The sequence below is a fragment of the Canis lupus genome, chromosome 24 (assembly GCF_011100685.1).
Source record: "Canis lupus familiaris isolate Mischka breed German Shepherd chromosome 24, alternate assembly UU_Cfam_GSD_1.0, whole genome shotgun sequence".
NCBI classification, from domain to species: Eukaryota; Metazoa; Chordata; class Mammalia; order Carnivora; family Canidae; genus Canis; species Canis lupus.
The window spans coordinates 19,252,672-19,275,823 of NC_049245.1; the positions used below are offsets into that span (position 1 = coordinate 19,252,672).

At 43.4% G+C, this 23,152-nt stretch overlaps 1 long non-coding RNA gene across 1 annotated transcript in view; it reads left to right on the forward strand.

The window, feature by feature from the left end:
* The first annotated feature begins 11,058 nt into the window (after positions 1-11,058).
* The window catches only part of LOC111092201, a 34,643-nt gene continuing 22,549 nt past the window's right edge, over positions 11,059-23,152 (forward strand). Inside the window, exon 1 of the long non-coding RNA XR_005377366.1 lies at positions 11,059-11,196. This is a non-coding gene — a long non-coding RNA (uncharacterized LOC111092201). The remainder of the gene's footprint in view (positions 11,197-23,152) is intronic.

Genomic DNA, 23,152 nt, shown 5'->3' on the forward strand with positions numbered 1-23,152 from the left:
GTTTATAGCAATTGATCTCTGCTCAGCTTTCTTTTCAATCCCATTGCACCCTGACTCACAATTTCTTTTTGCATCTGCATTCAGAGGGAGAAAATGAACACCGGCTTGCATATTTCAGGAATATTGTGAGTCTCCCTCAACATTTTCTTTTTTTTTTCCCTCAACATTTTCTGAGAATTTAAAGCAGACTTAGATTCTGTAGCCTTTACCCAAGGCTGCATGCTTGTTCACTATGCTGATGATCTTTTACTTTGTGATCAAACTAAAGCTCTTACAGACTCTCATTCTCCTAAAGGCCCTAGCTGAACCAGGCCAGAGAGCCTCCAGATTTAACTACAACGGGTGTAAACAACTATTATCTACTTAGGACATGAGATAATCTCGGGGCATTCGAAAGCTCACCCTAAAATGCCTGAAGTCAATTTTGTCTTTCTTCCCAAAATGAGAAAGCAGTTACATACTTTTTTAGGGGCAGCTGGCTATTGCTGCTGGTGGATCCTTAATTTTGCAACCCTTGCTAAACATCTGTATACCCTTCTCCTAGACAACACCTCAGAGCGTATATCCTGGCCCTCAGAGACATTAACCTCCTTCAAAGCTTTGGAACTAACATGCCAACACCCCTAGCTCTGGGCCTACTGAATTTTTAACAAGCTTTTTCAACTATATTGCCATAAAAATTGTGGAATTTGCTACCGGCATTTTAGGACAAACTTGTGCCTCTCAGATATATCTTACGGCATATTTTTTGTGCTAGTAGACCTTGTTGCATCAGGTACGGCCCCATGCTTCCATGCAGCAGTGGCTTCTGCCAGTTGGTTGACAAAGCCGATGCTCTTCTATTAGGCTTCCACATTCACCTCTGTGTTCTCGTGCGATGTCTTATAAGTTCACAAAACCCAGCATCCCTCTATACAGTGACAAACCATTTGTGAACAAGCTCTTGACTAGCCCTTCCATCATCTTACATGGTCGTACTACTTGAAATCCAGCTACCTTACTACCTCCTGATGATGGAGAGCCCACTCTATTGCCCAGGATTGCCTTACAAGTATAGAAATGGTCTCAAAACTACAAGAGGCTCTCTCAGACATCCCTTTAAACATCCAGACTGACTTCTATTTTGTGGTGGCTCCTATAAATGATATTTCTGGGGAAACATAATAACTGGGTATGCCATAGATTCCCCCACATGAACAGTAGAGGCATATTTTTTTTCCCATTAAAATCAGCCCGAGCTACTGAACTCTTAGCTCTTACTACAGCTTGCACATTGCCAGGAGGGAAAACTGCCACTATTTACACAGACTGCAAATATGCTTCTGGAGGCTGCCATGCTGTTGGCACAATTTGGAAATCCTGTGGATTCTTAACCTCTGCTGGTACTCCAGTTGCTAATGGGCCTATAATAGCCTGTTACAAGCTATTCACCTTCCTTCTAAAGTCACCATGGTTCATTTGTTCATTGTTCCCATACAAAGGAAACTGATGCTATATCCTTAGGAAATGATAGGACTAACACACCTTCTAAATACGCCGCTCAGAATGGACCCCCTTAACCTCTCTCCACCCAATTTTCAAATCTGCCTTCATCCTTGACCGATACTATTAACTTGCAGATAGATGCTCCACAATCTGAAAAAGACAGTAGCATACGAAAGGATGCCAAACAAGTATCAGATGGATTATATATTTATTGGGCCAAATGGACTTCCTATGGCCTCCTTGTCTTTTTTTTTTTTTTTAAGATTTTATTTATTTATTCATGAGAGACACACAGAGAGAAGCAGAGACATAGGCAGAGGGAGAGGCAGGCTCCCTTTAGGGAGCCTAATGCAGGACTCGATCCCAGGATCCTGGGATCATGACCTGAGCCAAAGGCAGATGCTCAACCACTGAGCCACCCAGGTGCCCACCCCCTTTTTAACCCTTTGGTTTGTCCTTTTCTTCCACCAAATGGGACATATGTGCAGACAGGGGATAGTTAAGGAACTAAAAGCCAATTGGTTTCACCTTGGCATCTGCAAAATTTCTGACCAAATTATTTCCCTGTGTACTACTTGTGAATCTCACCAAATTTCTGGAAGAAATCGATATGCCCCAGGAAGTCCTCCTAGGCTCACACTGCCCTTGGCTATATTTCAGATGGATTTTGTACATTTGCCCTCAGCCTTGGACTATCACTGTCTGGTTATTGTCTGAACATTTAGTGGATGGACTGAAGACATCCGGCTAGACAAGCTCATGCCATAACAGTGGTAAAGAAATTAATAACTGAGATTGTTTCTCATTTCTTCATCCCTTGATGGACTGAATCAGACCAAGGAACTTATTTTACAGCAGAGATAAACCACTTGCTTGTAAAAACTCTGGGGTACTCATTAGATTTCATGCCCTATATCATCCTCGATCATCAGAGCAAGTGGAAAGTAACGATCTAGACAGAAAAAGGACTTTAGGAAAAATCTGTCAAGAAACCGGACTTAAATGTCCAGAAGCATTGTCCTTAGTGCTTGTAAAGATCCAGAATACTCCAGGTAAGGGACATGGATTGACTCCTTTTGAAGGAGCATTTGGTTACCCAATACCTGTGGGCATCTCTCAAACTTCTGTGTTTAGTTAAGTGAACATTATGGGAACAGAAGTGAATAATTTAATGCTGTGGCTAGCTAACTGTGAGAACTAAATAGTATACTTGAAACATATCACCCACAGGTAAAAGAGGCATGGCCACTGACAGATAAGCATTGCCATCCCTTCCAACTGGGAGACCAGGCATATATCAAGGTCTTTAGAAGCAAATGTGCTATCACCTCGCTGGGAAAGATCTTTTGAGGTACTGTTAACCCCTTACACTGCTATCAAAATAAAAGAAAAATCCTCCTGGGTTCATGCAAACCATGTCGACTCAGACCCAGATCACTGCTGTCAAGACCATTGGAGACAAGCCTACAGGTGACCTTAAAGTGAGGACTTCTGGGGCCAATTCCAGGTGCCAGAAGTGGTCAGCACCATGAAGTAGACAATTTTTCCCAAGATCATGGAGCAGGCAACTTTCCTTTCACCTATCCCTCCTTCAAAACAAATGAGCAGGTGAACAAACAAAAACACCTTACCTTCACACTACAAGCCAGCCTCAACGACAAAACCAAACACTCTCTTTCTTATTAATACTTTTCCATGTTTATGAATCAGAAAGCTGGTTGGAGAGCACATGTCTCTATTATTGCACTTCCTGCCTCTGAGTCTCCACTATGGGTGCCTTTGCAATCTGCATCTTGCCTGTATTGGCTCTCTTTTTTATCAGGTTGAGTGCGGACCACACACCCCCTTATGCCAGGTCACAACATCTGGCCCCACTGCTGGATGACCCCACTCCTGGAACTGGGATATCCTTTAAGAAGCTGTGGGGACACGTGGCTCCATTTGTTCTTTCCTGTTTGTCTTTGCTATAATCCATGTCTTCCTTCCCGCGGCAGCTCCCTTGCCACTCAGCTACTAGCCGGTTTTCTCTCTTCACAGTCCCAGACTCAGCTTTTTTTTTTTTTTTTTTTTTTAAGATTTTATTTATTTATTTGACAGAGAGAGAGAGTGTGTGTGTGTATGAACGAGCACAAGCAGGGGAATGTGAGGGAGAGGGAGAGAGAGAAGCAGACTCCCCACTAGGCAGGGAGCCCAACCTGGGGCTCTATCCCAGGACCATGAGACCATGACCTGAGCTGAAGGCAGATGCTTAACCAACTGAGCCACCCAGGAGACCATGGCCTAAGTTTTTAATATGCGAAACTTCCAGGGAAGTTTTAGAGGAGGGAACTGTCAGGGTTCAGAACAAGTTGCCCTAAGCTGTGCTACTTTGGCATGTGGATTATTTCAAGCTAAAAACAATCAAGGCCCACAAGACTCAAGAAGAAACTTGGACCTCCCCCCTTCCCCAACTGCCTAAAATGTGTTTTTTGTTTGTTTGTTTGTTTGTTTGTTTGTTTTTATACAGGACCTGCTCTAGTTAGGGGGCTATCACCATAGATAATGGCGATATGAAATGAACTAGGTATGGTGAACAAGAATGAGCCTAACAAGGCCAGTCTGATCCAAGCCCTCCCTTTGTCCCTTTGTCCATTGTTCCTGGGTGGCCCAGCAAAGATCTGCTCGCCAAACCTTTACCCTTCTCATTCTTCCTATACATTGCCTTCCTTCCCTCTGAAGTGCCAGACCCCTGAGTCCGGAGTCCAGAATGACATAGATACCTCATTTTGCCTGACTTTGGAATCTCTCACATTTACGTGGGTTCTCTGCATGTATGTAATTAAATTTAATTTTCTCCTGTTCATCTGTCTCATATCAATTTAATTAATAGACCAACCAGAAGAACCTCGAGGGGCAAAGGACATTTTTCTTCCCCAACACTTTCAATGACCTGGCAAGGCCACCTGCAGAGGTGACAAAGAGGTGGTGCTTTAGACATCACACAGATGTGGGTCCAAATTCTGGTCCTGTCAAGTCACCTCACTTCTCAGAGCCTCCATTTCTTCATCTGTAAAGTTGAGGTTGAGGTGCAGCAAGAATTGAAATAGACAATGAATAGAAAGTACTGAGCACAGTGTCTAACTGGCATAGTCCAGTGCAATCTGTTAGTGGACATTATTAGCATTCTTATTACTCCTTCGGAACCCCTCTGTTCCTGAGTGGTGCAGATTTTGCCCTGGGACCCACAAGCATGGACAGTGGTGCCTGACCACTTGGCAAGTTCTGTGGCTGATCAGTCTTAGCCCTAGTGTGGTAGGAAGATACCCAGGTTGGACTCAGAAGACCCAAAGGAAAGCCAGACCTTGTGGCTTGCCCACCCTGTGACCTTGATGGAATTCTTTGACTTCTCTGAGCCTCAGTTCCTTTACTGGCCTATCTACACACCTCCCAGGGCTGTAGCAAGGCTCAACACTGCAAAATCCCAGATATGACACTCCTTTGTAGATAAGGTGGTATTGCACAGATGTCAAGGTTGGCTTTTTTCTTCCCCTCCCTGCTGCTCTGTCAGCTCCCCGGCAACCTGCTGACAGCCCAGCAGCAGGGCCCTGTGCCACAGAGTCTGCCTTGAGTTGGCCTAATGTTAGCTGCTGGAGGATTGCACCATGGTGGTAGCCACAGCCCCAATAATTTGCATGCTTATGTCACAATTTTAGCTAAATGACTTTCAATTCATAGGTGGAGTCACCCAGCTACATGCAGGATGAAATTCCTGCTTGGCCACGCTCTGCATCTTGGACTCCAGTTAAGATGGAACATACACATATGTTTGTTTGTTTGTTTGTTTGTTTGTTTAAGATTTAATTTATTTGAGAGAGAAAGAGTGGGGGACGGGCAGAGGGAGAGGGAGAGAATCTCAAACAGACTTTTCACTAAGTGAGGAGCTGGGTGTGGGGCTCGATCTCACAACCCTGAGATCATAACCTGAGTCAAAACAAAGAGTTGGATGCTCAACCAACTGTGCCACCCAGGCACCCCCAAAGATGTGTTTTTTTTTAAAAAAAGGCAACCTTAATTGTTTGTTTTTATTCTCCCTCCAATAAAGGGATTTAGGGCTGCTGGAGATTTGTAACCTGTGGAGAGGCACAGAATCTTCTGAGATGTCATTGACTCAGCCTTTCTTGAAGCACAAGAATCCCCTTTCCTGACAAATCTCTCTTGAAAACTCCAGTGGTGGGGAACTTGCACTTCTCAAAATAGCCCACACTCACACTAGATGGCCCTCCCTGGAACAGTCACTTCTGGGGTGCCTCTGTGCAAGGAGTATCTTCCCTCATTTCCTAGGAGTTCCATGAGGGTAGAAACTGTCTGCATCCATCATTGTTCCATCCCCAGTGAATCCCTGTGCTTGGGGCATGACATGAACTCTCAGTAAACTGGGGTTCAAGTGCATTGAAAAGACCAAAAAGTTCTTCCTCATTTGAACTGAGAATTTGTCCCCCAGAGCATCTACGCACTGATCCTCATTGCTTCCCCCCAATCCCTCATTGAGCTTATATGAACTAAGAGCATGTTCTCCCTCAACACGGGGGCAAATCTGGCAAACACCTTCCCCATACCCACAAGTTTTCTCTTTTCCAGGTTCAAGGTCAGTTTCATCAACCATTCCTGATGAGTCATGATTTAGAGACCCTTCCCCATCTTGGTGAGATCATGTTACTTGCCTCCTCTGAAACCTTTAATGGCTCCCCAGGGCCTCCTGCAGCCCAAATTCCTTAGTCTGAATATACACTTAGTCCCTCCAGTGTCTGTTCAATCTTAATTCCATTGTTTTCTCCTACTCAGCAAAACACATCTAATCCTATTTCCTAGAACCCAACCTACTGGACCCTGCCTCTACCCTAAAATGCCATTGCCTGAAACACCTTCCTCATTCCTTCTGACTCCCCATCTCATCATTACCAAGGTCCAAAGCAAGTCCCACCCTCCCTCCTGATCCTCCCAGTGTATCGTGGAAAGAGGATATGCAACGAAGCAAATCTAGGTATAAGTCTCAGAGATAGATTTTCACTGATCACAAGCATGTGCTTTTATAATCACACTGACCCTGGGCAAATCCCTTATACTCTCTAAGCCTAAGATTTCTTCTTTCAAAAATGTAATGACCCCAGCCCCCCTCCCCTTTTAGAGCAGTCTGAGGAATCATGAGACGATGTCTGGAAAGCCTTCTGTAAATGACAAGATGTACCAACTCCCCACCTTGGAGCCTCTCAGATGTGCCCTGTGCCATTCACCAGGCACTGACAATACACGATCTAGATGTGTTAGTGATGCTTCTTCAGGGCAGGAGTACGCCAGTCCACATGGCTGGCTGTCATTTCCTGATGCCAGGCTCCACGCTAAGAGTTTCACAGGAGTTAACTTTTAAGCCTCATGGCAACCCCAGGAGGGAGATACTCCTATTCCGTTGCATAGATAAGAAACCAGAGGCTGGGAGAAGCTCGGAGTTTGTCAAGGTTACAGAGCTAACCATCCAGGGTCTGAATCCAGGTCTGCCTGACAGCAGAGGCCCTGTTTCTATCACTCTGTCTCTGACAAATTCTTCAGTTCAGTGAAACCTGGGTCTTTTGTTTGGGAGACTGATGATAGTATTAATAACTGGGCTGAATAGGAAGGCGAGGCCATCTCCAAGATTAATATCAAAGGCTCCACTTTAGGAGCACCTGGGTGGCTCAGTGCTTGTCTGCCTTTGGCTTAGATCATGATCTCAGGGTCCTGGGATCGAGTCATGCATCAGGCTCCCCGGAGGGAACCTGCTTCTCCCTCTGCCTATGTCTCTGCCTCTCTCTGTGTGTCTCTCATGAATAAATTAATAAAATCTGAAAACAAAACAACAACAAAAAGCTCCGCTTTAATAAATTTATGCTCAAATTTTCCACTCCCTCCAGACAAACTCTTGAAGGAAGAGTAGATGTGTCAAAGTCCTTATAACTCATGTTGTTCTCATCCTGTCAAATGCTTGCTTGCATGATGTGGGGAGTCAGTGCTAAGAGACACCCCGCCCCTGAGAAGATAGAGATGGGGAGCAGCAGAACTTTTTTTTTAAAGACAGAAACCGATAAGAACTAAAAAGATGTGCATACTGCTCATGGAAAGAGTTCAGAAGGAATGATTTATGCCACTGTGGAGATAAGAGATATTTCTTGAGGAGGATGCCTCTCGGGCATACGCTGAAGGAGGAGATCATGGGGAGACATCCCAGACAGGAGGAAAAAGAGTGGAAGACAGCACACAGCCCTGCCCAGGACATCTGGAAATGAGTTTATCTGGAGCACTCAGTGCCCAAGGACAGTGGGAATGGGCCAGAGAGGCCCTGCTCCACCCTAGACGGAATCAAGGTGTTTAATCCTGAGGTATGGGGAAGGTAGAGCAGGGGGCAGCTCCTGCTTGCCAGGTGTCTGATGCCTCTTGACGGAAGGGTGGTTTACTCTGCCAAGCTGTCACTCGGCTGTGAAGGAGCAACGGAAAAGCCAGCCAGAGAGGAGAGGAGACGCCACAGCCCATCCCTTGTGAGCTCCAAGGTCATTACTGGGAAGGCCAAGTGGTGGTTTGCGAAGGAATGCTGGGGGACAGGGCAGTCAGAGGGCAGGTCGCTGGGGTTGTGTAAATTTCCAGAAAGGAAACGATCAGAGAGGTCATCCAGCCTGATCGGTCATTTTAGAGATGAGACAACAGGCCTTCTGAGAAAAGACTTGCCTGAGGTCACCAAATAATCAAATGACCTGCCGTCTCAGAGCCAGAAGAGGGTTTAGAGGTCATGTTGTCCAACTTCTCCTTTTCCTGGTGAGGACACCAAAGTCCAAATCACCTGGGACAAGAAAGCCTCCTTTCAGGCCCTCTGTAAAGCCTTTCAGGCTTTCCTCTGCGTGGGCTTAGTCCATCCCTGTCTTTCAGTGGAGAAACCCATCTTAGAAAGGCCTACGGGATGGCCTACAAGAGTAAGGAAATATTTTTCCGTGTTATCAATAGCAGCAAATTTTATTAATGTTGCTAAACACTTGTACAACGGTCACAAAATTGGCTCTTATATTCGCGCTCTCACCTAATTCTTACCCAGCTCCTAAGAAGCAGATTTTATCAGCACCACTGCTGTATTCTAGGGGAGCAAGTGAATGCTTGGGTGGACCACAGCATCTTAGGAGAAGCCAGACTCAAATGGGAGACTTTGGGTCCTAAATTCAGTGCCCCCTCCCCACTTCATGTTAGGGCTAATAACAAATAGGTTTCAGAAAAAAGTCTGTTTGGATCACACCGGTGCTGCCTGCTTTATAGTAACTTTTACGTACAGTGCTTTGCCATATTTTTTTGCCATACAACAGAGCATAAGCTGCTTGAGTATAAGTGTGATTTATGAAGAAACCTGAAAGCTTGTGAAGAGGTGTAGAGCTGCCTGGGGGAGTGGTTGGGCTGGGCTGGGAGTCTGCTCTCGCAGGGAGCTCAGTCTGGCTTCGGCCCCAAGGCTCCCTACAGGCAGACTCAGAACCAGGCACTCCCTCTCAGGGCCCATCTCTTTAGGTGATAAGAGAATGCTGGCAGCTCGTTTTTTTCCCACTCCCTGCTCTGATCTGGGTCCTTCCCCAGGGGGCCTGAAGAATCAGTAGATCTTCCTCTGAGGTCTCCAAAGAAAAAAGATCTGTGGAAGGGCAGACAATTGCTTCTGAATTCTATTCATTCAACCACCCAACATTTGTTATGTCCATTGTGCCCAGGGCTCTGTTTTGACATTTTTGGGAAATTAAAAATGAATACATTTTATGGAGGGCAATGCCTGCCCAAACCTGGACAAGTGTACATATACAGATACATACAAAACAGTAGTTGATAACATTTTTTTAATAAAAGGAAACATTTTGGGGGGATACCCAGGTGGCTCAGCGGTTTAGTGCCTGCCTTTGGCCTAGGGTGTGATCCTGGAGACCTGGGATCGAGTCCCACGTCAGGCTCCCTGCATGGAGCCTGCTTCTCCCTCTGCCTGTGTCTCTGCCTCTCTCTCTCTCTCTCTCTCTGTATGTCTATAATGAATAAATAAAATTTTTTAAAAAAGGAAACATTTTGGAAAAAATGTGTTCGGTAAAAGGAAGCTTATTAAATCTTGGCAGATCCACATATTCAGATATTAGAAAGGATAATGTAGATATTTATGTATTTGACATTGAAGGATATCCATGATATGTTCGGTAAAAAACAAAATTGTGTGTATGAATGAACATACTTAAATAAATGTATATGAATGTGATACACATATACATACTTGATCTCACAAAAAAAATCTAGTCTGTCTGGTATACAGAAGACTATGTACTAAGACATAAACAGTAGTCTCTAAGGTGTGATTGAAAGATAATCTCGAGGGTACCTGTGTGGCTCAGCAGTTGAGCATCTGGCTTTGGCTCAGGTTGTGATCCCTGGGTTCCTGGGATCGAGTCCCACATCGTGTGGGACTCCCTGCTCAGCAGGGAGTCTGCTTCTCCCTGTCCCCACACCCCCTCAAATAACTAAATAAAACTTTTTAAAAAAATGACGAGATAATCACAGATGTTAATGATTTATGGAAATATAAAAGTAGATTCAAAAACTAGGTATAGGATGATCCAATTTTGATGCATCTTTATAATGAATATAGGAATTTTGAAAGCCTAGGATGTCATTAAACAAAAGGGAAATGGTTTGTTTCTTGATTTTGCTTTGCTGTATTATCTGGTCTCTATAACGAATATGTATAAACTGGGTAACAAGAAAGAAAAAGGAGTTTTCATTTTCCTATGAAAGCATTAATAAAATAGAGTCCCTGCCTTTAAGATTTGATGATTTAACAGAGGAGGTGAGAGCAGTACACCTAGGGAAGTATATACCAGGCCTTGTAGGTTCACTTTCTGTAAGAGGTGAATAACTAAAGTTGGGCAAGGGCTCAAGAGAAGATTTATGGAAGAGAGGACATTTGGGCCCTAGCTTCAGAAGTAAATTTGAACAAACTAAAATAGGAAGAAAAGCATTCTCAGCCGAGAAAAGGCTGGGGAGCTGCACACTGGATCAACTCTTCCTTATGAGCCAACTGCCAGGCCCACCTGAGCATCATGCTTCATCATGGAGCTAGCTCATACCTTTTCAAATGAGGCAACTAGGAATGGGTGCCAATCGTCCACTTTCCATTCTGATTTGATCTTGCTACATATCAAATAGCTAAGTAAAAATGGGTTCAGCACCAACCAGGTAACTTCTTAATGAATTATTTCACAATTTGATAAATCATCAAATTTATCCGACACTCAAATTTCTTTAAGTCTCAGGGACAAGTAGGAATATCCTGTGCGGTAGATTAAGATCCTGGTTACATGCACCTATTAAAAAAAAAAAGAAAAGTTATAAGCTTGTCCTGGCACAACACAGGCCTTCTTAGCAAGGATGTTAGTAACTTTGCACCGGCAGAGTAACTTGCAAATGATTCTAGAATGCTCTGTCCCAGAAGAGAGTTGAGATAACTGGAAGGGTGGGGGATAAGTTCTGAGAATGGATTTGTTCACCTCTTTGGAATGTAAAGGTCCAGAAACTCCTAATACGTCTGCTCTTAGAGATGTAGGAATATCTGCCTAAATCTCAGTAGAAACAGTACAGTCTGTGATGTTTGAGTCACGACCCTCTCCCCTCTGGCTCCGTGTGAGGAGAGCTCTGCTCCAGGTAGGTGACTGATTCTTCCCCCAGTGCCCATTCATCTGTGTCATGGAACAACTGGGACCTTGACCTTCGAGAGTCTGGACTTTAGAGGTATTCAACACATAGCATTTGCTTTTGTTTTGTCTTTAATAGCAGAGCCCATTTTTAAAGGCAAACTTTGGTTCTTCCAGGACTGTAAAGCCCAGATTCCCCAGTATGGCAGAAAGCCAGGAAACAGGACTAAGAACCAAGATATTTAGTGTTAGGTGATTACTGTTTTCTTGGGCAAGTCACTTTCCCTTTCTGGACTTCCACTCCTGATGGGGGGGTGGGGGGAGAAAGCCTATTTAGGAAGACAACATTATACTATCCCAAAGACGCAAAAGTCATGATCAGACTCTACTGTCCCCACAACCCTTCCCTCCTAAGCTGTTTCTCTCTCCTCCATTTCTGTCCCTCTATCTCTGTTTCTCTGTCTCTGTCTATATCGGTTTCTCTCATGTCTATTACAATGTTTATCTCCCAAAAAGCTCTCTGGGAGATGTTTTGGAGTGTGTTACAGATGAGGATTGCCTATAGGTAGTTAGAGCCTTTGACACCTGAGGGCATCCGAAGTCTTAAGGCAAAAAGAATGTCCTGATGGGAGAGATGAGAATGGGGTAAGGGAAGCAATTTGTACATAAAAGGAAACTTGGAACAAGAAGAGTAGGCTGAAGTAGACTTAAAAGTTAAGTAGGTAGGTAAGTAAGTAGGTTTGCTTCCCCTCTCATTCCTCCCTCCCTTTCCTCGTCTCCTTCCCTTCCAGTCCCAAAAAAGAAAGGAGGAAATGACCCTCGGTGCTTGCCATGTGGCAGCTGCCATTTTTGGTCCTGTATCAACTCAGAGTTCCCATACTTCAGCCATTTATGTAGCATGTTCATGGGTTTTGCTATGTCTATACTCCAGCTATACCATTGTCTACTTAAAGTTTTTCTTTAAATCAACTGTCTTTTCTTTTCTTTCTTTGACTTACATACCTACTCTAGCTTTGCATCTATTGACAATATCTCTAAAAGGGTTGGGTATGTTAGCTATTTTTCTAAGGTATATTTAGATTGATATACAACTATTAGAATTTAAAGATGTTTGTCCCCATGTTACAGCCACACGTGCCACACTTTAAGATCTATCTAGATTAGCTCATTTGGTCTTCCCAGCTGCCCTAGGAAGTAGAGATGATTGCTTATCCTACACATGAGGAAACTCATCCCAGAAGAGTCAAATAACACACCCAATATCATGAAACTAGCAAAGACAAAGTAACACTTGAAACTACTTATGTCTCTAAGGCCCATGGTTCTTCTCTGAACACTGCCCAACGGTGAGAAGGGAGGAAGAAAAGAGCTATACAAAAACAAGATCAGTCCAAAGACATCCCAATGCATTTGATACAACCAGCTTGTTCAGTTTCTATAAACCAAGCCCCATCACCCGTTCTTGCCTCCCTGGCAGACTCCTGGTTTCCTCCTCCACAAGCAAGCCCCGTGTCTGGCACAAACCTGGTGCTTGCTTTATGTTTGTCAGGTGGTGGCTTTGGTCCAAGGGCAGATCCTGCAATGGCTGTCCTGGTGCCAAGGCTACTAGAGGCCACCCTGAACCCTGCCCTTTTTGCTTGCCAACACTCAGATCACTACTTTTGTTTCAGTTTCTTGCCCAGGCAAACAAGCCAAGGCTCTGCCCTCAAGTTGAGGCTTGAGAAGAGTTTGCTATTTTAGGTAGCACGTTTATGACAGTGGGTGTTCATTCTGGAACAGCGTGAAAGGATTCTTTCATCTTCTCTCTTAACCAACAGCATCTAGCTGCTTAGCACAGATACCTTGTTTGGCAAAGAAGGGCAAGATTTGCTGCCACTTCCCCCTTGGCCTCTTCACCTTAGTCCTTTCGGGGGTGCAGTCCTTCTGTGAACTTGAAAGAACGTGGCCAGGCTCATGTGAGGAAGACCTGGACTTGACATACCCCTCTGTTACATTCTCTGCCCTGCCAGTCGCTGGCTCTGGGGTTGGGGGCGTTGGGGGAAGAGATGGAAGAAGAGTGTCAGGAGTAATGGAGCAAAGGAACTGATATTTCTTATAAGCCTATTGTGTATCAAACACTATACTAGATACTTGATATCTGTTATCTCATTTGATACTTTTAATAGCCTACAAGCTTAACTAATAGGGTTAGCATGCTCATTTTGCAGATGAAGAAATCCAAGCCGGGAAGATTAAGTAACTTGCTTGTAGGCCACACAGCTATTAAAAAGCAGAGCCAGGGGGCACCTGGGTGGGTCAGTGGTTGAGCATCTGCCTTTGGCTCAGGTTGTGATCCCAGGGTTCTGGGATCGAGTCCTGCCTCAGGCTCCTCAGGGAGAGCCTGCTTCTCCTTCTGCCTGTGTCTCTGCCTCTTTCTGTGCCTGTCATGAATAAATAAATAACATCTTTAAAAAATAATAAAAAATAAAAAGCAGAGCCAAGACTGGAGCCCAGGTCTATCTGCCTCCAAAACCTCAGTCTTTTCACTATACCAGGCTACCTTGTCTCTAGATGAGCTATAGTTTACAGGGGACTAGGAAATCATTTAGTGCAGGATTTCTCAGGCTATGTGCGTCATAACACCAGTTCCTTAGATAGGAGGAGACCAGAGCATTTTGGAGAAAGTTGGTTTAAATAAAATTAAGTAAGTGTCTTTACTGTAGGACTTTTGGAGTTTTCAATATTCTGTGTACATAAATCTCCAAGAGGGAGCGGTAATGTGCAACAAAGTACCTAAGGAGACTGTTTATTTTCACACCAACTACCCAAGAAACCAGTATTTTACAGAACAGTTTGGAAAGTATTCATCAAATCAGACTCCCTTATTTGAGTATAAAAAAAGGAGGCAGGAGACTTGCCCAAGAAATATGACAAGCAGAAGCAGAGTAATTCCAAACACCCTGCAATCTCACTCTTGTCTTGCCTTCCCGTGTCAGTAGAGAGGCTCTGCCCATTTCCTCAGTCATTAGGAATGGAGTAAATACCCACCCCGTGCCAGGCACTGGGGTAAACAAGACACAGGGGAAAGGCAGCCACACAGCAGTGCAGAAATGATGTAGTGAATGGCACTGCCCTTAAGCCAGGCTTGGGGGGCGGGGGTGGCAGAGGAGAGCTTCTTGGGAGACTGAGCAGGTCCAAGAACTCTGTTCCTGCTGGGTGCCAGCATACCTCACAAGAACCTGGAGCATATGCCTCCAACCCCTGACATACATTATGGATAGCAGGGCCATTTTAAGACTTCACCTCCTGTCACTTCCTCAAAATACTTCCTTCCCCTAGGGTGCTTGACCACAGAACAATCATAGAAAATCAGAGCTAGAAGAGATCTTGGTGTCTAGTTAATCCCCACCATACTACAAACAGGGGAAGTGAAGCTTGGAAGCCAACCAAGGTCTCGCAGTCATTGAGATCCAACATGGTGCTCCTACTCTCTTTGTTAGCCCATGGTTTCCTTGCAGTGTGATACTTAAGCTATTTAAGGTGAGACATCAAAACATAGTGTTTGTGAGCCTGCATTCCATCTGTGCAACAATGGGTGAAGGAAGGGAAGCACTTACATCCAGTGCCCACCTGCAAGGGAGCCTTCATGGTAGATCCTAGAAAAAACAAGACTGGCTGCTCCAGGTTCTAGGAGGTGGGTTTGGGGCCAACCTCTGCTTCTATATCACTATGTGCCTTTGGGTCAGTGTCACTTCCCAACTCTGGACCCGTTTCCTCATCTATGAGAAGAAGGAAGTTGGGTTTGTGATGTTTCTTTTAGCTAGTTCTGTGAATGTTTCATGGGAGGTAGCTTGATGTCAAAGGCCAAAGCCTGGGTGACATCTGACCTGTTCTATGGTCTCATCTTTTCAATCTCTGGCATTTACTGGGCACATTTTCTCTCTTGAGGTTATAGAACCTGTGTTTGAGAGACTCAAGGCCTGAGGTAGGAAGGCTGTGCTGCTGGCAGAGTATAAATGACAAGTAACTTGCTGTGGCAAGAGTAGTCTGGTAAGGTGGCCGCTTAGGCTGCAAGGAGGGAGGGTCCGCCTGTCCCTGAGGGATATTCTGGAGAATGCGGTCCCACCCCTCTGCTGGGCCCACATCCACAGGCTTGAGCCAAGGCCAAGCCCTGATACAGTGCTGAGCTATTGACATGGTGCTGCCGATTGCCTTGGCAACCCAAAACAGTCCCAGGACATGGACGCCACTAGTTCTAAAGCTTCCAGTTCTGAGATCAGAGACCATCCTTCCATCTACACTGTTTCCCTGCTTAGTATGCATTTTTCTGAGCTCAGAGGTAGATGTCAAGTAATTATTCTAGAGGAAATGTCCTCTGTAGTTCAGGTTAACTCTGGTATTCAGCGATTAATGCTAAATTTGGCCAGGATGATGGCCAAGATGATAATGGGTCTAGAAACCCAATTCTTATTGGAATGTTTTAAGGAATTACCTTCTAACTGGAGATATTTAGCTTAGAGACATTTAGCTTCACGAGACAGAAGCATCATGATTATGGTCTTCAGAACAGATGGGCTGTCACATTAAAGAGGGATTGGCTTTGTTTGGAATGGGCTCCAACATAGAAGTACCTGGTTGGCAGGTTGAGGCTCGACATACGGACAACACTTTCCAGAACTCAGGTAAAGAGAAATAGTATGTCAAGGGATGCCGGATTTGTCCATCACTGAAGGACAAATGGAGTCTTGATGATCGTGAAAGAAATGTTTTTGAGACAATTGACAGATCAGCCAGGGTCAAGGGTATTTTATTAGGTGGTCAACTTAAGGTCCTTTTCAATTTGAAGGTGTGATTTCTGGGAAAATCCTCATAAGAAGATGGTTGCCCAGTAGTGCCTGAATCCTTCCTGAAAGAAAACAATTTGTACATTTCTCCAAATATCTCTGGATTTGTAGAAACCTCATCCTTTCCCTTACCAATAACTGTCATTCCTCTTTTGGACTTAGTAACAAATGCCTAGAGTTCTAAACTTCTAAGATTTCTCTCTTCTATCTTGAAGTTCTTGGAGAATAAATAAGCATTCTCTTCTCTGTTGAGACATCTATCCCATAAACTGGGATTTCAGTACCCCGTACTGCCTGAGTGTGTGTGTGTGTGTGTGTGTGTGTGTGTGTGTGTGTATTTTTCCATTTTCTTTGCTAAGCTGGCATTATTTTACACTTGTGATTGTTGGATTGTAAATCAACATTTCTGCTTTGGTTTCTTGATGAGATGATTAGAAATTTGGCTATAGCTCACTGTTATCTTCACTCTGCCTTGGGCTGTTGGGAGGTGGAACGTCAATCTGATCTTTTTATTGCTGTTCCAGAGAGAGTGAATAGTGATTTAATTTATATAAATATAAGTGATTAAGAATGATTGAAGAAGCCTGAGATACTCCCAAATCCTTATTTCATGAAAGGTATGACTATTTCCTCTAGTGATATTCCATCATACATGTTTGGAAACCAGATCTCAAGGGAGAACCCATATAAGAACATGATCAGACTCGAACTCAGAAGATGCGAGTTTTAGTCATGGTTCCTTCACTGGGACAAACCACCCAGTGTCTTTGGATCTCAGTTTTCTCACCTGTAAAACAGAAATCCATCTATTCATTCACTCAACAAAGCACTGCATGCAAGAGGTAATAACTGCTCTCTACCTGTGGAACTGCTACACATATGAATTGATGGAGATCTGTCTAGAGAAATTTCATAAATTAAAAAGTGCACTGAGAAGAGAAGGGGTTGTATTTTATATATAAGATGTAATCTAGAATATATTTTCCTTCCCAATAAAGCCTGTTTTGCTTGTTCTAGGAAAGTGTTTCTTAACAGTTTTCCTATTTCTTTTTGGCTGATACCACTGGAAATATAGTAGATGAGAAGATTATTTTCCTCTCTTACCATCCTGTCCAAAGTGAAAGGTCTATGCATTTATGAAAGAATGGAGGTCATCCTCCTTCTAGGCTTGAGTTCTCTCTAGTTAGCTGGAAGTCTGCTCAACTGCTAGATCTCTCTGGACATGTACTTCTATGAAGCTCTGCACATGCCCTAAGTTGCATAAGGCATCAGGGCCACTTTTCAGTTCTGGGGAAGCTTAGGAAGGCAGCAAGACACAGCGATGAAAAACAGAAACAAAGCAAATAACACCCTACTCTTACAGACATCTTTGACATTCGTTAAATGCCTCTGTCTCCTTATCTGTACAATAAGGATTATAACACAGCATACCTAGCAGGCAGAGCTGTTGTGATTCTCCAGTGGTGCAGTTCTATGAAAGCACTTTGCTTTCACTTTAAAGGCCATGTACCAATATCAGGGATGACTTTTCGGTGCTTACCATCTGAATGTGCCTTAACTATGCCGGCTCAGGCTGCAACCACAAGTGATGGTATCTGATTTTATGATCATTATCTATTTAATGAGTTTCCAACACTTGTATTTTCTAAGAGTCATTCTCTGTCTTTCTAAAAACCTATGTAGAATCATTCTCCCAACACAAAAGTTGAAAACTGACTTTACCTGAGAGTCCAACTGTATGGCTAATGCCAACCTGTTTCAGGAAGTAGAACTCCACTTCCTTTCCCTATTTAAGCTGCAGTCTCTCTGAAGTCATGGCCACCTATGAGTTAATGAAGGTGACTTTTTATTTCCAAGCCTTCAAGTCAATTCCAACATACTCCTTGCAACACCTCCTATCTTCCCACAGATAAACCTGTTGATAGACCGGAATGATTACTTAGCATTTATAAAGCACTTGGTGTCACAGAGGAATTTATGACTTGTCTTATTAGTTCTTCCTTAGAAACTCCCCAAAAGGATGGTTAACAAATGGTGAACAAATTGAGATCAGCATGTCAAACTGTTACCATAGATAAGACTTGTGTGGTTAATTCTTCCAGTAAGATCGTACAGGGTTGATCAACTTTTGATATTAATAATAAAGGGATTGTGAGAGCTCCAGCAACACTGTCAAGGAAAGTGGTTGGTTCTGATGGCCTTTCAGAACTCCAACCATTAAGCTAATGATTTCCAGATGCATATTCCCCCCAGCTGGCACAAACATTTCTCCGTCTCCTATATGGGTATCTTAATCTTCTCAGAAGTAGGACAGGGAGTCTGAGGCCCTGAGAAGTGACTGAGTGAGTTGGCTGCAGAGCCAAGACCACAGCACTTAGCACAAAGTAGCTGTGCAATAAACATTGATGCACTCATTGATGAATGAGTGACTGAAGGAACCCAAATGTAGTAATTGTTTTTCTCCCTCCACTATGCTCTACAAGGAACTAATTAGAGTCTTGTCATATTTTCTACTTTTCAGAAGTGAAGTTAGTTTCCTCAAGTCTACTTAAGTTCTTGTTCAGCACTGTCCAATGCCACAGTCACAGGCCACATGTGCCTATGGAGCACTTAAAGTGTGGTGGGTCTACACTGGCATGGGCTATAAATAAGTCTCAAATTCTAAAGGATTCATGTGAAAAAAATATTGTAAAAATCTCTCACTAGTAATTTTTCATATTGATTACATGTTGAAATGATAATAGTTGGGATATGCTGGGTTAAATAAAATATGAAAATTACACTTTAAAAAACTAAAATGACACTTTAAAATTTTTTTAGTGTGGCTACTAAAACTTTTAAAATTCTACTCATGGCTTGCATTTGTGGCTTGCATTATAGTTCTATTGGACAACACTGTAGTCTAGAGAAGTTTTTAGAAAAGTAATTATATGTAAATTTTTAATCTTTCGATAAAAGTGATTTCTTCAGACTAGCCAAGAACTTAGGAAACAAATAGAAGGCTAATTAACTTTCTTTAACAACAAAAAGAAGACACTCCTCCTGCTTTTTCTTTTTTCTACCTAAGTCCTTTCCCTGAAGTTTCCATTGCATTCTACTTAACTACACGCCTGAAAACCTGGGAGTGCCATGAAAGCCCGGAGCTGGCTGGGTAGCTGGCCAGCCAGCCCAGGAAGCCAGGCACTAATCGAAAGAGCAGCTACCCCCATCCCAACTGCCAGAGGCACAGAAAGTCATCCAGAAGACGAGGGACACGTTTTTGGAGTAAACGCTTGGTAAACAAGTTTTGATCAAAACGATTACCATAATGATTGACATTTCTACAGCCCTTTGCCATTTATAAAGTACTTACACAAATACCATCCCATTTGATTCTCCTAACAGATCCTTAACATGGACATAATCAAGATCTCATTTAACAGATAAAAGTGCAAACCTCGAAGAGGTTAAGAGGCTGGTTCACAGTCACACCGCTAGAAAGTGGTAGATGTGGTTTTAAACCCTAGTCTCCTAATATAGGGGTTAGATCTTATCTGAGGGCACTCCTGAATCCAGCGTGTAAGCTCGGGCAGCCAGACCCAGGGCTCAGTGGCCCCAAGGTCTCCTGCAGCGCCTCTCTAGCACAGACCAATAGTGCAAAAGGAAAGGAAGATGTGAGAAGCAGTAGAGAAGAAAGAAATCCTGTTAAGGAGATTACAGGTATAATATACTGAAGAGAAACTGCCCTAGTGACACATCATAATCCCCACTGTAATTAACTTTTATGCCAGTACATAGAAGGAGTGTCATGGCCAAATCCTTATTGGCAGAATTCCTACTTACTGTTGGGCAAAAGTAAGCATTATTACTTCCATTGGAGAGATGAGGAAACTGAGGCTCAAAGCCCCAGTGTCCATTCCACTGTCCTAAGTTGGTTTGTGCATAAATATATAAATCACATGGGAGAGCCTGGCTGGGTTAGTCAGTAGAGTGTGAGACTCTCGAGCTCAGGATCACAAGTGGAAGCCCCATGTTGGGTGTAGAAGCTACTTTAAAAAATAAAAAAAAAATTAAGAAATATATAAATCATATGTATTTTTATTCTTGCCCCTTATTTTTTGTTTTTATTCATTAACTATTCAATAATTATCTTGATTTATATCCTAGTTTCTTTGGGTTTACTTTGTTTTCTTTTCCTGGCTTTTAAAAACACTTTAGGTTCTTAAAAATAAAATCTTTGTTTTCTAGTAAATACACTTAAGATTATGAATGTTCCCTCAAGTACCTCTCTCACTGCATCCCTGGGTTTTGCTTACTTCCATTATGTATGATAGTATCAAAACCCATTTCATTAATAATTTCATTACTATTCAGATCTAAATATTTTATAATTTTCCTTGGGTTTCCTCTTTAACCCATGGATTATTGGAAGTGTCTATCTTTTTATAGCTCTTTGGAATAGATATAAAGATTACATTTATTTTTTGAATAGATAATATATACAGATGGCACAAAATTTAGGGGATACAAGAAGTGTACAGTGAAAAGTCTTCAAAAGCTACAACTGAAAAAAAAAAATAAAGAAAAAAAGGGATCCCTGGGTGGCTCAGTGGTTGAGCGCCTGCCTTCGGCCCAGGGCGTGATCCTGGAATCCCGGAATCGAGTTCCACATCGGGCTCCCTGCATGGAGCCTGCTTCTCTGTGTGTGTGTGTCTCTGCCTCTCTCTCTCTGTCTCTCATGAATAAATAAAAAAAACTACATCTGAATGATTCCATTATGAGACATAACAGAAAAAGCAACTATAGGGACAGACAACAGATCAGGAGTTCTTAGGGGCTGAGCTGTCCTGGGACAGGAGAAAATCTGGAGGGTGACAGGGCTGTGTTATAACCACATTGTGGTGGCAGTTACATGGCTGTATGCATTTGTCCAAATTCGAAGAAATGTCTCCTGCCAAGAGTAAATTCACTGGATGTAAATTATACTTTACATTTTTTAAAAAAAGTAAACACTCTCTCCAGAACTTAATGGTAGTTTTCATCTAAAATTTGCAGCCATGGTTTTTCTCTTCCATACCATAGCAACCTCTATTTTAGTTACAAAGAAACTTCTAAAACTATCTAATTTTTCTAAAAGCTGCCTCACAGAATGATATTCTGAACTAGGACATATCCTTCATGGATCTTCCTTTATGGATCTCTGTATTCTACTGGGATTCACTGGGAGTAAGTCATCTTGAACACACATACCCATATACCTGGGAGCTACCACAGCTGTTAGAAACTACTAGCACTGCCCAAAAAGCATAGGGATGCTGGCAAAATTCAGTATCCACCTGTTTGGGTCACTGCTTGAGACCCAGCTGAAAAGTCAAGTTGACATTATACTTAATGCCTTGATGTCACTGGCTCGGCTATAATAGGTGAGTTAGCATTAGGGGGCCATAGGAGAAGCTTGCTAAGATGGCATGTTATAATTATCCATAGTCAAAGTAAACCAATCTAGTTGTCATTAATATTGCTAACTTTGTGATAACCAGACATCTAGGATTAAGCAGGGAGTAGGTAAGGTATATCACCAGGAATAATAATCATCATCCCTCCCTGAAGTCTGTATGTAGCAGCAGGCAGATGGGGTAAAAGAAAGCCTACTTTCAAAGGACTATTTATTAATGTATTCTTTACCTGAAGCCACAAAGTATTTAAAGATGCTGAGTCCTTGCTTTGCCATTAAGTGCAAGAGTGTCAACAGAGAAGTCAACCTTTCTAAGCCTCAGCTTCCTCTTCTATAAAATAGAGAACATTCCATCCATTTCACCAGTTACTGGAGAAAATGAGGGCGATAGTGGGCAGAAAGGCCAGCTATAGAGATGGCTTCAGTAACCACTGCATTTGTCAAATGAAGGCCTTCAATCCAACTTCTGTGATGACAAGGTTAGCCTTCCATCCTCATCCCAAGGAATGGGGAATGCCCAAGAGAAAGTATCAGTCTGTGAACTTCCAAACCAGAGTCATATCTACGCCAAATGAAATAATAAATGAGTAAGGGCTCTAGATTCTATAAAACACTGTAAATGGTATCACTATCTCCCTTAGGCATCCACACATCCCTTCCTATCTGGATAACTCAACCCGTCCTTCCAAACTCAGCTCAAGGGCCACCTCCTCCAGGAAGTTTTCCCAGCCACTCATCGTGAGCATTAATGGTCCTCCTCTGGGCTCCCGGAGTCTTTTGCACTGCAGCAGGATTGCGTCCATGTTTGTTTGTCTGTCACCTCCTCTGATCTGGAGGCTAGAGATCAAAGTGTACCTTCTTCTCGTTTGCATCTCGTGGGAAGCGTGGAGTCTGGCACGGGGTGGGCGTGCATAGGTGTTTGTCAGCATATTCTCACTGATGAAATGTAAGGCATTATTATGGCTTATCTCACAAAGTTCTGCTTTCACAAAGTCTCCCCCATGGCTTGATGAGGCACAACCTCGCTTTATTCAGAACAACCTAGAGTGTTTTGTGTCTACTTCCTCATGGGACTTGCAGTGAGTCACCTCACTCTCTGGGCCAGACAAAAGCCACAGCACCCACAGTGATGCTCTGAAGGAGCTGAGGGAGATGAGCTACCTGGCCAAAGGCACAAACTCCCGCTTCATTTTTCCCTCCCTATCCTTTTCGGGGGGCATCAGGGACACATTTCTGAGCTTGAGTCAGGAGGAACTCTCAGCCATGCATTTACTTCCCTCCCTGCTCTGGAATGCCTGACCCCTCTGATTGCTCTGCTGTGGAGCCCATCGCTCATTCCCACTGGCTTGCTGTGGGTGACACATACCTTGGTGACTTCCCAGAATCCTTGAGACAGTGGTTCCCAGTCTTTGCTACCCATGGGGATCACTAGAGAGCGTTCGGAGGTTCTTCACTGCAGCCCCACGTTATAGAGTCTGATGGGATCCATGTGTCATAGCTGGGATCTCTCAGAGAATAACGTATCATGTAGAAACTCAGTGGTCTTCCGAATGCCACTAGCTTATGACCCTACATGTTTCTCACATTCCCTGTACCCCAGAGATGCAGAACCTCCAAAGTCGATGGGCCCAGCCCCTCAATCTCAGATCTGGAAGCTGAGGCCCAGAGAAGGTATGTGAGATGGCTGGGCCAGGACCTGAAACCACCTC